General features: G+C 45.9%; 1 long non-coding RNA gene across 1 annotated transcript; it reads right to left on the minus strand.

Annotated features, from left to right (window-relative positions):
• Nucleotides 1-10047: 10047 nt before the first annotated feature.
• On the minus strand, nucleotides 10048-14068 carry LOC148220419 (uncharacterized). The gene is made up of 3 exons (XR_015798868.1): nucleotides 13893-14068; nucleotides 10531-10650; nucleotides 10048-10153 (listed from the first exon to the last, which is right to left on the minus strand). It is a non-coding gene; the product is annotated as an uncharacterized LOC148220419 (long non-coding RNA).
• Between the last annotated feature and the right edge of the window lie 413 nt (nucleotides 14069-14481).

Genomic DNA, 14481 nt, shown 5'->3' on the forward strand with positions numbered 1-14481 from the left:
AAGGAAGGAAATCAATCTCAGCTAATCATTTCAGAAGCTAACAAGTTGTCATTGCAATGATGCATAAAGTGAGAAATAATAAATATGTCTGCGCCAAAATCTGAAATATGAACTTTATTGCATTCTGTCTTTCACGGAATCATACAACAGTCTGTGATTAAAGATCATCTAGTCCAACTTCCTTGCCAGGTAGATCTTACAGTAGATCAAATTGCTCGAGACTAGCCAAACTGATAAGGAGCACTCTCAATGATGGGGCATCCACAACTTTTCTGGAACACCCGTTTGAGTGTCTCACCAGCTTCATTGTAGAAAAGTTTTTCTTTTTAGCCAATCTAAACCTAGTCTCAGTTTGAAAGCATGTCCCCTTGTCCTGTCTCTGCAAACCTTCCGAAAAAGTCTTTCTCCATTTGTCTTATACCCTCTTTACGTATTCAAAGGCCACAATACTGTCTCTCCAGAAACCTCTCTTCTCCAGGCTACTGGATCCTACTTTTCACAAGAACCAGGTCATAAACTGAGATGGAAGACATCTCAGGAGATCAGATCATCCAACAGCTCAGCGTAAGAGTAGCTCTGAAGTCAGATCAACTAGCTTAGGGCTGTGTCTGTTTGAATTTTGAAAATTAACAGGACTTGAAATGCTTCAAGGAAGAGAACTCTGGGTGGCTCCAGAAACAGCCTGAGAAACTCGAGCAAACTCAAAACCTCAGAAACTACCACTGCTTTCTCTCCCTCAGCCCAAGCAGTCACAAAGAAGAAGTGTTCCCAGCAGGCTGGGATAGGACACATATACACTACATATACATGACAGGCATCGCCAGTAGCCACATCCTGCTCCTTTCTGTGGCTGGCAAGAGTGAGACTGGATGTTTACATGTGGGCAACCTGGGGCCCTCCAGCAGCTCACACACTCAGCCTGCCCAGTGACCCCACTGAATTCCAGTATTCGCAGTGTGCCAAGGCCACAGCACTACTCCGCTTGCTGGCAAAGACCATCACACGCCTCCTAAATCAGTCAGGACTCCCCTGGTCCCACAGCCAGCACCCCACTTGCTCTCCCCCAGGCCACTGCCATTGTTCACCAACTTCTCCACTTTGATCTTTGCTGGTGCTCTCAACACTGGCACACCCAGATGTTCTGCAGCTGTTGTCTCCTGGTGGAAAGGACTTGTAAAGCCATGTTTCCTAACAGGACTTCCACAACCTTTCAAAGCAACCTTTTCTGGGATATGAACAATCTCATTCAAATGTCAACATTTCTTTTCCCATATGTGAAATCAGAATTTCCTTCTTCCGGGCATGCCCAAAACAAGGCCCAAACTACATTGTGCCTTCTGTTTCACATGCTGACTCGTTTGTAAACAATGCTAGGAGAATACCTGTTTTGATCTGTTGGAGTCAGTAAGTCAGGAGTCTCTCTGATTTCTTCAGAGACAAATCAGAGTGCAGGAATTGAATTGAAATCTTTAGATGGATTAAAGTGTATTAGGCCTTTCATTTATAAGGCAGAGATGAAGACTTAGGTTGTAACATAAGAGAGAGAAAATAAGTAAGTAAATGGAATAAGTTTTAAGTGCTTTTAGGGAGTAAAAGGTCTTAGATGCCTGAGAAGTAGTACATGTTCTAGTGAAGGTTGAAAAACATGCTAGTGTTTTCTTAGAGGCTCCAAGAACTTAGCTTTAGACATAATAGAGTTAGAGTTAAGAATATTGCTTACATTTTTCAGTTAGAACAAGATAGGCCATGAACGTAGTCTATACGTAGCCTGGCGTGCTAAGAAACCACAATTCTAATAGATTAAGAAGTAGTGGTCCGAGTTTGTGTTTTAGCTAGTTGGAAAGTTTCTATAAAAGAACATGCATCAGGGAGAGGTGGGGCTCTATGCCATGGCTTTATGCCATGTGCATTTTGCCATTGCATTTTGCCACTGCAGCTTTGCCATTGCTTTTAGCCATTGCTTTTATGCCACAGCTTTTGCTCTGCTTATGTTTTCGCCGCTGAAATCAACACCCGAGAAGAAGATAGGAGCTGCCCGGCTCCTCCGGCCCTGCTGGGACCACGGGAAGCTTCTGCTTCTGTTTGGGACTTTGAACTAGAACCTGGAATGGACTTTGTTAGCTTTGACTCTGCATTTGAGACTGATGTGCTTCTTCAATAAATAACTTTACAGCTACTATTAGCCGCTTTGCTTTTTACATAAAAGAAGAAGTAGCCCGACAGTGTGGGTGCACAAGAGGCACCCGGAGGTCCCCAGAAACCTCACATTGATCCAAGCTAATCTCTGGCCCTTATAGTGCTTTCCGTAGTTAGTTTTGCTTTGCTATTTACTTGATGTCCCATTGAATTGTTGAATCATAAACAGACTATCTGTCTGTATAGCAGCATAGAAGTGATGAATAAATGCAAGAGAAGGAGCAAGGTGATTGTTTGCTAGACTCTTCCTAGAAACTGAGAAATCTGTTACTTAATGCTGACCACAGCAGATGGAGGAAGCATCCTACATGATGTCAAAGCAATGAAGCTGTAATCACTTTTATGATTACAGTCAAGGCACTGCTTTTGCCACCATAAGTGGAGTGCAGGGAATCTTAAAAGATGACACTCTAACTGTTGTCCATGCTCACTGAGAAAATAATGCTTTTACAGCAGAGCAGGTCTCACCGCAGCTAAATCATGGCTTCAATGGTACACCGCCTTCAAAATAGCCCACAAAAACACAAATGAAAGGATTTGGAACCCAAGGGAATCTCGGATTGTGACATCAGCTTATTTTAGATTCTTTCCAAATTCTCAATTCCATTTCCTTCCGAGCCAATTATCCCACCTAACCTGAGATGTAATTTATGTTTTTCCTACATCTAATTACCTTAGAATTAGATTGCTACTAGGCAAAAAGACAGAAACAAGCAGTCAATTTCAGACTGAAACCTGTGTTCTAAACCAGTGTTTAGGACAGCAATACCAGCAATACTTGGACCTAAGTATTCTTAATAAAACCAAAACTTTTAGACTTCTCCATGTATTTTTGGAGGTGGAAAAAGTTTTACATCCAAAAGTCCCTAGCGAGCTCTCACTCAGTGCAATGCACCCAGAAAGATGCTCTCGCTCGTCTTTCAAGGAGTGATTCCTCACAGCAGAAGCAGCAGCAGGAGCACGAGATGGCTGACGAGAACGGGCAGTGTAGAGCACGTCTACCAATATTTCTACAGGAAATCCTGGCTCATTTTCGAGTGCAGTATGTCCCTCCAGGTCTTCGGTCCTTGCGAAGCTCTATGTACTGTGAGCACTGCTACTTGCAGCTGAGAAGGACCGTGGAGCTAGCAGCGAATTCGGAGAGTGCTGAGCACATAGTCAAGGAGCGAGAAGTGCCCCTGCAATGTCGTGCTAATAGCAGCTTCCTCGCGTCAGGGGCAAGCTCTGGCCAGAAAGACTTTCTCATCCTGGGAGCAGTTCTTTATAAAGGGCGTAGGCGAAAAGCTTTCGTTTTCAATTCACACTGCGAGAGAGGCAGACTGTTGTAAATGGCCCTTTTCCCTATGAAACAAAACTCACCCTTCCTGGTTTCTGAGATCAGTCTGGAAGAGGCGTTTGGCACTCCAATAGCAGCCAGGGTTACAGGTGGATGCAGCTTGGGTCTGGGAGACACCGTGATCCATTTTAGCAAGCAGTTGACTCCTCCTGGCCACTGGCTGCTGGTTCGAAACTGTGGGCCTTTTCTCTTGTGAAACAAAACTCCCACTCCCAGCTTCCTGAGATTGATTTGGTAGAGGCGTTTGGAATTCAAACTGCAGATAGGTTTCTCAGTGGTGACAGGTTGTTTCTGAGAGATTTCTTGCATTATTAGGAGAAAATAATTCTATGTTCAGGGAAAACATATAAGGAATATAAAAATAAAAATATAGCTATAGTTGTATAAATATAAAATATAAACAGATATAACAAATCTATATTAAATATATAGTATATAATATAAATAATGTAAATAAAAGAATATCTATAAAAATTATAAATATGAAAATAGTATAGTTTAAAATAAATGTTTTATTGTTTTTTATTTGGTTCAGACAGGGTTTTTTATAAATGAGACTAAAAAATAAATATCGAAATTTACAGTAAATATATTCAGACATATAAAATTATAAATATATATGCATATCTAAATGTATGTAAGTATAATTATATATAAAATAGAAAAATACAGGTATATATGTAGTATTTAATATAAATGCTATTGTAATTATTATAATAACCTATAATATACATAGTATAGATATGTAAATATACATTTCAGATATAAATATCAAAACTATAAATAGAAAAATGTATTTAAATATATTTTAAAATAAAGGGGGTTTTTGTTTCTATTTGGTTAGAGGCAGGGCTTTTAAATAATATTAAAAAATACAAACATGATAATATATAATATATAAAATTACAGATATATGTAAAATAGAAATAAACAGTAGTAATATGGAGATATGTATGTAATAAATAATAATATTTTATACGTGCTATACTATAATAGAAATTGAATATACAAAATATATATAGATTATGAATATGAATAGAAATGAAATATTTTAAAAATATTTATTTTTTTAATATCAAAAGGGTTTTTTTAAATTTTCATTTGGTTAGAGGCAGCTTTTTGTTTAGTTTTGGTCAGGGTTTTTTGGGACATTCATTTAAGAGGATTTTTTCAAGGATTGGGATTCTCCTTTTTGCCATCCCTTGCCTGTCCCCAAAGCACCGCCTTGCGGAAAGAGCCTGGCACTACAGCCAGCCTCCGAGCCAGCGCCTTGGCCTCCTTGCACACTCATTTGCACAGTCATTGCACACTTCTTACACACTCATTGGCACACCCATTGCACTAATATAGAGGCAGGAGGTTTTTCAGTTTTGGTTGGGGTTTTTTGGGGCATTCATTCAGGAGGATTTTTTGAAGGATTGGGACTCTCCTGTATTCCATCCCTTGCCTGTCTCCAAAGCTCCGCCTTGTGGGCAGAGAGCGGTACTGCACTCGTGCTGCTCTCAAGATGGCGGAAGCGACCACGAGCTGGGACTCTGCCATGTGGGACTGCCGCCTCACTCAAGAAGGTGGCCGCTGTAGGGCCCGGACAGAGAGAGGCGACCCCATCGCTGCTGCTGCCTGTCGGCCCCGGCCCGGCTCCCGCAGAGCGACGGCACCGCTGAGCCCACGTCCCGTGTCTGCATGCTTGGATAGACTGTGGAAAATCGCACCGGGGGGATTAGTGTCGGCATTGTGCACAGGCAACCCACTAGACCCACCAGGGTCCTTGATTTCCCACCCTTTTTGCCGCCATGCTTGGAAGGTCAGGCGTGTGGTAGCTGAGCTGCCATCTTGGGAGCACAGTCACAATCAAGATGGAGGCCTCTGCAGGGCCCCGGCAGAGACAAACGTCCACCCCACTGCCTGCTGCCACTTGGGTAGCGGTCAGAGCCATTTCCAGCACTGCTGACCCCGCCGTCCCCATCCTCACGCTGGACAAGGCGGAGGAAAATTGCGCTGAGAGCACGGGATCGACGTTGGGGCAGGATTCAGGCAGGTGACATAGAAAGACTCCCTTGTGGCGGGGCCTTAAGTCTACCACAACAAAGATGGCAGCTAGACCGGAAGTAGCTTCTGCCATTAACAAAGATGGTGCCGAGGAGGGGCGGAAATTGCGCCATCCCACTACCAAGATGGCAGGCTGGGTGACACTCCCCCGACATTCTAAATATGGCTGCATATAGGCTAGGAATAGAGGGGCAGACGGGGTGGTCGGGGTGGGTGAGCCAAGGACAGAGGACAGGTGGGGGTGTTGATCGGGACCGGGATCACCGTGGGCAGCAGGAACCACCCCGGGATGGGCGTTGGAGCCGAGCTCGGCGCTGCTGCTCCTGCTCCGGCCGCAGCGGGCGTGGGACTCCGGGCGCCATCCCGCTGTGGCCTCAAGGAGGCGGGGCTCTGCCCTTAACCGTGCCTGGGAGAATGGCAGCAGAATCTCCTCCTGCAGATGCTGGATAGCGGCTGGAACTGCTCGGTGGAACGGGGAACGCCGTGCCAACCCTGGGAGCCGCAAATCCTGCTGCTCTTGGTGCCCCCATGCCGAGGGTCCAGCCTGCACTGCCCGCGGGTGTGCAAAGCCCCCGCAGCCCTCAGCGAACAGCAGCACCTGGCTCCCCCTTCCCCGTGTCCGCACACCCGTGAGGCTCCCGCCTGCCACTCCCTGTGGAACGAGCCTGACTGGAGCACCCGCGGGTGGGAGAAGCCGCTCGGCCGGGGCCGAGCACGGTTCTACTCAGGCTGCTTCTCCAACACCTGCAGGTGAGATGCTCCCCCTCCCCCTTGCTTTGCAACTCAAAAAAGCTCTGCAATGGTAAAACCTCTTTTTTAAAAATTCAGCTGAGAATTTTTCTCTTTACTTCCAGATCACAGGATATATTGAGGATATAGTGGGGTTGAGAGGGATCCTAAAATCTGACTCTCGAGTAAATAGGACATTTCCTGCAGGTGAATATTGCCAGGCCAAAATGATGGCAGCTGCTGAAGCTGGGGCTGCTTTTGTGGCCCAGAGCTGCACAGAGGCCTCGGTGTCTCCTGCTCGCTGCCAGTAATGTTCCTTGGTGTTTCTGCGTGTCTCAGCTGGCTGGAAACGCGGGGCAGGAGGAGGCCAGAAGATCCCAAAAGGCAACCAGCACCTCTTGTCCTTGGGCTCTGCAGGGGAGGGGCTGTGCCTGCAGTGTCCCGCCTGTGTCAAGCACACATCCTGGGGATGGGCGCTGGAGCACCCGGCCAGCACTGGCACGGACACAGCTCAAGGGTTGCTCCCAGCTCTTGGGCCAGGGGCTGAACAGGCACCTGGAGATGCTTCAGCCCGGACAGAGGCCACCAACAGCCCAAAAGCCCCTCAAGGAACAGCTGGCATTTCCTGGTGATGGCAGCATGGGCCCCTTGCAGAGGAGCTCAGCCAGCAATTCCCGGTTCTGACCTCCCAGAGCTCCCATGCAGCTGCCAGGTATGTCTCTGCCACCCTGAATGCCTTCCCTTCCAGCCTGAGTCCATCATCCAGCAGCAGCATTAAAGCCAAGGCACTCTTCTCTCACAGATATTAAATCCCAACCAACAGCCTGCAGAGATGCCTTCAAATCAAAGATTTGGGTGGGATGAAATTTTGTTTAAATGAAGGTAGGAGCTTTTCAGGGAGCCAGCTGGAAGTGCAGAAGGGATGGAAAGCTTTTGCAGGTGGGTCCCACTGGAGGCACGCTGAAGGCAGGGATGTCCATCCCTTTCCTGAGGGAAAATAACTTGCATAAGTCACTGCTGAGGCTCTGGAAAGAACTGAAATTCTGCAGGGAGAGATGTCCTCTCGTGGGCCCAGGGACTGCCTCGGCATGGGCCAGGAGCACCTCCAGCCCCTGCCTTCTCCTGCTTGAAAATATCACGTGTAGCCTGAGCTCGGGGGGATTAAATCTGCTGAAATCCAGGTAACTCTGTCAAGTGCTCCCTAGGGACATCAGTGGGGCTGGGGGATGAGGGTTTTAAATAGCAAATTCTTTGGAATATACACCTGTCCCCATTCTGATGCTGCTGAGCTTCCTTGGAAGCTCTACTGGTTCCTGGCACAGCTGGCATTCAAGCGGCAGCTCTGCATGAGAATATCCACCATGAGGCACTGTGAGGTTATGGCAGTGGGAATTGAGCAGGGAATTCGGGGCTATGGGGATAATTCATGGGAACTAGCAAAGCTGACAGCGAACCCCAAATCTGGGAACCGCAATAGAGAACAATCTGTGTGTGGCCCTGTCAGCTCAAGCCCCTGGGCTGGGAAGTGTTAGGAGATCAAATATACGGAATTATACAAATCATGGCAACTAGCATCACCCAGAGGGACAATCCAAGTCCCAAACAATTCCTCCACAATCCACTCTAGGACAAACACCCTGTGCCTACCAGGATCTGTGATTCTGCTTTTCCTACCAGCTCCTGAGCAGTGTCAGGGCAACCACGAGGCCTTTAAAATCCAGATAAACCCCAAATCCCATATAGTGATTAATCCAAATAAAGAACTGCATTGTTGTCATCAAAAGATCAAAACTCATGAAGAATTCTATGACAACAGTGTAATGGACTCCCAGGAACCTCATTAATGCTCTGGGTTTCATTTTTGTGTATTTTTAATCCCTCATTTGGCAGCTTGTAAAACTTATCTTGGAATTCAGAGGTCAAGCAGGATTGACTTTGGATTGACCTTCACCTCTGGTCCCACTCTGTGCAAACACAACTTGTGCCCAGGTGAGTGAACTCATCACCTCAGCTTTTCACTCCAGAGTATCCCCTCCTTATTTCCCTGTAGATGAACTCAGATCCACTCCTCACCTCCACTGGTCATCCAAGCGTCCATTCTGTTCCCCACAGGCCCTGGTGGCCCCAGGGAGCTCCCTTGGCCTTTCTCCTGCCCCTCTCCAGCCCGAGGCCGCTCCTCCTCTTGCTCCCTCCAGCTTAATCCCGCACAGAGCCTCTCCTCCCTTCCTGGCCGCCTGCTGCCGAGGAAGGAGGACACAGAGAGTCTCGAGTGCTGAGCCCTCCCTGCTACCCCTGCAGAGCCTTGGCCACGCTTCCCAGGGGCCTCGGATTTCCCAGACAAATTGTCTGCTGGGCTCCCTTCCATTACCTCAGCAATCTCCTCAGAAATGCCACCTCACTCCCCTTGACATCCCCTCACATTTTCTTACACAAACAGTTCTTGTGTCCCGTCTAAATGACCCCGGGTTTTCAGCTAAATGAATGGCATGACCCGTGGCCACTGCCCATGATTCACCCGACCAAAATCAAGAGCAAATGTTGGTTGGGCTTTAAGAACTTGAAATAACTTTGAAGCAAAAAAGATCACCTTTTTCTTCTGGGTTTTTTTTCTTTCGGATGCCGGACTTGCCTCTGTGGATGCGTGCTTAACTCTTGCTGCAGGGGACTGTCAGGCCTGAATGGCCGTGAGTTCATGTTCTTCTCACTGGGGAATCAAAAATTATTATTAATTAGACCACAGAAATATTTTCTGAAACCTCTCCCCTTTCCTGCCCTTTGCTGGTACATCTCCTGTTTGTGCCTTTGAATTTACAGCTGTTCCCTGATGGCCCTGCCTTACTTTTGTGCCGCTCCTAGCTGGGAAAAACTGGGAAAACCTAGGGGGTACAGAGGTGAAATTTTTAGCTGGATTTTTCTAAAATTTCTAATTCTACTGAAATTATTTCCAATTCTCCAGTGAGAAGAGCACGAACTCTCTGAACTCCATTCAGGCCTGACAGTCACTGCGGGAAATCTGACACAGTATTAATAAGTAACCTTTCCTGAGAGCAGTCATCACCCCAGTCCTCCAGCCTTGGCAAATTTTTTGCAATGAATGGACCCAAGTTCTAATCCTTAACCTAAATTTCTGTCAACTTTTGTTAGAGTTACCAGACAGTAAATCATGCAACAGAATTTTAAAATTGCACAAAGAATAACAGGCCCAGACCAAACCTAACCACCCCCATCACTGCTCCACCCCAATTTGGGGAGAAACAGTGATATAGTTTATAATTACTCTCCTTCCATGCTATTCAGTCCTTCACTGCACATCCCCAGAGAGGATTCACTCCACCTTTTGTTCCTAACAGCACCTCTCTCTCCAGCACCAATCCCATTTGTCACAGGCACAAAGGGAGCAGACCTAAGGCAATGGTTCCAGCAGCAGCGGCAATCCCAAACTCCCTGTTCCCTGGATTGCTCATCCGAGCACTCCCAGGAATCTCACCTCAGCCCAGACTCTCTGTCCTCAGAGGGAAACACAGCCTGACGGGACAAGGCTCTGGCACCCCATTTCCTCTTGTTCCTGCTGAACTGGAAAGCCGCGGGTAAGTGCAGTCCCTCAGACCTTGCACCCCTGAACACCAGGAGAGCTGGAGTTTCACCCAGATCCCAGATTCCCTAGGCAGTTAATCCCAGCAGGGAGGAAAAGAGGAATCCTGCATTCTCTGAGTTACCCCACATCATGGGCAGGACCAGGAGCCCTCCAGGCTCAGACCTCTGGTGCTGAAGCCTCTTGGCTTTGGCTGCTCAAACACCACAGCTCTTGGCAAAGATGGGCAGAGTGTAATGATTTTTCCTGTCCTGAAAGAGAGGAGGAAAAGAAAATTAAGTCCACTGCAGAAGGATTCCAGCTCTCACACTTCTGCTCTGATGCTCGCTGTGGGGTTTTATCCATGACAGGTGACACCAATTCAGAGTGCCCTTCTCCAGCATTTTTATTCCTAATTATTTCAGACATTAAAAGGATGCTAATTATTCTTATTGCATTCTTTCCTTAATTTTAACAGACCCATTTTCATCCCAGACCCCACTTGTCCGTTATTCAATCCTTTAGCACTGGACTTTACACAAAGGGATACCCGTGGTGCTGCATCACAAGAAATCCCAAAGAGAAACCCCTCCAAAACGTGACAAAGAAAGGTTTCAAGGCACTCCAGAACACAGACAGATGTTCATACCTTGTCAGGCCAGACCAATTCTGTCCCATCCACCTGAGCTGTGCAGGTGAGGCAAAGGCTCCCCTTCCTCCTAGGGAATCACTGTGGTCTGAGACCACAGATATCCATCCTGGGGAGCACCTGGAAACAACGTGGGAAAGGCAAAATGAGAGTGTTTTCTATCAGAAAATGAGTAATAATAGTAATAATCAAAACTTCTGGACAAATTTAGTAACATCACTTTCATATGATAAATACAGGCCATGCCCATCCTTCAAGCCCAGGTGAAAACAGGAAAGAGAACTACAGGAAAAGCAGAGTCCCTTATTTGGATGTATTTCCTAAAGACCACATTGTATGCTCTTTGTTTCTTTAAAATAATGGATTACTGGTAAAAAGCATCTTGGGCGCATATTTTATCAGCCACAGGCAGGACAAGGTGAGCTACATCTGGAGAGCCAGGGAGATGCAGGACCTTGGCACACCAAGGATAAGAGCAGGGGAAGCAGGGGAGGTGTGGGGGGGAGAGCTGGAGAAGTGAAGGAACAGGCATTTTCTTGTTCAGATTCATCAGTGCTGGGAACTTGGAAAACACATGGTGCTGCATGCATCGAGGACATAATGCCCACGATTTGGTTGTTTTCCTTTGCTCATAACGCTTGGCTTCATCCCCTCTCCAGAGGAGCAGAGAATTCCTCCAGGGTAAGGGTGAATCTGGTCCCACTCCAGGGATGTGTCCAGTAAAGGAGGGGAGTTGTTTAGAGGAACTAACTGACCACAAAAATCAAACCCATCAAACACTGAAATGGCCTACACTGAGCTGTAACACCAAGTGTTCACAGCAGGCAGAGGCACGAAGTGCACGCAGGACCAAGAAGCACCACTTCACTCGGTGTTTCTGCTTACATGTATTTTAGCTCTGTTTCCCTTCACAGCTGCTATTCTGCCAAGGTCAGTTCCATTTTCAGAAGCCTGTGTCACATGTAGTCAAGGCTGGAAATCCTCCCTTAGGATTTCCACATCACATCTAGATTTGCTAGGAAGCACATGCACACACAGATGCCCATTTCTGTGATATGTCAATCAGAAATCATGTAACCCAGCAACTTGCTCCTCACTGCACCACTTGGAAATACATTCAAAAGCCAGAAAAACCCCAACCAAACAACAACCCACAAAAGACACAGCTTAGCGCAGCTTCATCTTAATATTCTGCTCAGTGATGGAGAGAAAGGAGGAAAGCTGTTCTTCTAGTTCTGCACCAAGCAGTTTGAAACAGCCAATACTGTCCCCACCTGCAGCTCTGGCAGCTTCCCTCTTTCCTTCAGCCTTGCCCTGACTTCTGAGGGGCCAGAGGCACCACACAACCCAAAAGGATCAGCACTCACACCCACCGCTAGTACAGACATCTTCACGGTCCATCTTTGGCCAAACAAACTCCAGGATGTTTTTGTTTTCCTGACAGACTCGGCCAACTTCATTCCCATTTATCAAGGCAACAGACACCCTGTATGGCTCTGGGGTCAGAGGACCTCTGCTGGCACAAGAACCCAAGAGAAGATTGGAGGGAAGAATCCAAGAGCAAATTGAAATCCCAGATATGCAATGAAGGTCTGCTTCTGGCAGGTTCCTTGTGGCTTTTGGGGCTCAAGAAAAGCCTTTAGACCATAAAAACATAGGTGAAAACCCCACACCGAGCACTTGGCTTTAAAGATGTTGCACTTAACGTTACAGACAGAATTGCTTTGGGATTTGGCATTTCCTGCACCCACCCAAACACATTAAAAGAATTAAGTGCAGAGTCCTGAAGCTCAGTTCTTCCAATCTTATTTTGGTGGTGTCACTTGACATACCTAAATCCCCAGCAATACTTCAAAAAATGAGAAGCAACCCCACCCCCCTTCAGTTTTCCAGTTTAAAGGTCCTCTTAAGAACAGGTTAAAGAAAAGAAGAAAAGCCCAAGACCTACTATCAGCTAGTGTACCAACCACCCGTTTTCCATAGATTTTTATTACACCCAATGGCTTCTCTAAGAAAATAAATTTGTACCTGCAAAAACCTGTGGGAATTACTGCGTTGGGACGGTTGGGACAAACTCAGGCACTCTCTGTATTCTGGTCTTGAAGTTTGCAGTTTATTTGGTAGGGTGTGGGTATATATGAGGCCCTGCTAGGAACTGCAGCTGCAGCTCAGAGCAGGACAGAGAGAGAGGGATAGAGCAAGAGTAAGAGGAGAGAGTAAGAAAGCAAGAGTGAAGGGAGCGTAAGAGAGTAAGAGAGTAAGAGAGTAAGAGAGATATTTTCCCGTTTACAATACAATAAATCTATGTTGAATATTCTAATTTCCACTAACCAATCTAATACAAGATACAAATTCTCTAACATTGGCATGCAACTGAAAGGAATCACTATATTACCATGTTTTCCTGCTTTTCTTATCTCTCAATTTTATCTGGGACCCTTCCTGGCATGCCTAGGGAGGATGTCTGTTTGCTTTTTGGTATTCGCAGCATCTAACATTATCTAAACAAAGGGGCCTTCAGGCATTCAGTTGCTTTCAGCCACACAGTCGAAAATTGCTATAATTTCTATTTCGCTTATATTTTCCATATTCTCAAAGTCTTTTGCTAGGCACTCGTACTTATAAGGTTTCCCTAATTCATCCTTCCCAACAAAAACCCATCCAGGAGGGACAGGTGTTTCTGAGCCCACACCTCGCAGGTAAAGGATCAGAGAAGGAGTGGCACAGAGGGATCCAAAAGTGCCCAAGAGGTTCAAGTTCACTGTGTTTGTGCAGTATTATTTGAAACCAAAGCTCTCTGCAGCTGCCCCAAGCCTGGAGTCAACAGAAACGAAATGAGCTCCCCCTCCTACCACATTTTCTGCCTTCTCTCATCAAGGGAGGATCACATCATGCAAAAGATAATAGAGAAGATGGTAACAGCAGTCCAGTGCCCTCAGGATGGCTGGCACCAGGGTTCATTCCATCCTCTGGCTGATGGAACTTAAACCCAGGTGTTCTGGGATTGAAGGAGCAAAGTCCAGTTTTGCCACTTGCCGTTCCACTCCCTCCCACGTTTGCAGAGCAGGAATATTGCTGGGTTCCGTATTACATCCCAAAGAAGCAGCCCCGGGAGTTCTGCTGGAGCTATTGGCTCACAGACTTCTACACACTTGATCAGAGAAATTTAACTTTTCTAAGCCAAATACTTGAGAAAAATACCACTATGATAATACAGATTACTTCAAAAAGTGATCACTATGTCACCTAACAAACCACTAAAAATACTTTTCAAATATACTGAGTCACACTACATACTTTCCTCTGTTAGAAAAAAAAGTTTAAGAAGAAAGAGTCTTAGGTGTTACAAAATAAACTACTACCTGCTTGAAGACCAAAAAAGAGCTCCTCATCCTGGAGTAATTCCTTCACAGCAGCCCAGTCTCGTGTTAATTGTTTCAGTGTCGACTAGAGGTTCCAGGATATCGGATCTAAGTCTTCGACTTCTACCGGGAGTTCTGGTGCAATTGAAAACACCAACAAGCGTGCGACCCTTCCTCTGAAAATAAAATAGATGTGAAGAACACATGCAGAGATGGCAAGTGTCAGGAGACGTTTACAGGCAAGAATCTCCTACAAATATCATGTATGCTTTGGCATGCTTAGCATGTCCCTTTTTTCTACGTTTATTATATCAACTCCAGCAGTTTAGGATGCTAGGAAATTCAATGTGATTTAATATAATATTAGCCCTCAATTCTATCAGTATAAAAATATATTTGTACTTAGTATTTTATTCCTATTTTGTAGTACTATTCCATTACTACTGCAGCGGAAAATTTTACATTTTCCCCCTCCACTAAACTAATTAAAAATGAACAGGCCAACCCTACACAAAGAGGCAAATTATAAAGTTACAAAGATCAAATATTAATCAGAACAATTTACTTGAAATTACATTTCTGAAAATAA

Source organism: Sturnus vulgaris, chromosome W (genome assembly GCF_052056855.1).
Source record: "Sturnus vulgaris isolate bStuVul1 chromosome W, bStuVul1.hap1, whole genome shotgun sequence".
NCBI lineage: Eukaryota > Metazoa > Chordata > Aves > Passeriformes > Sturnidae > Sturnus > Sturnus vulgaris.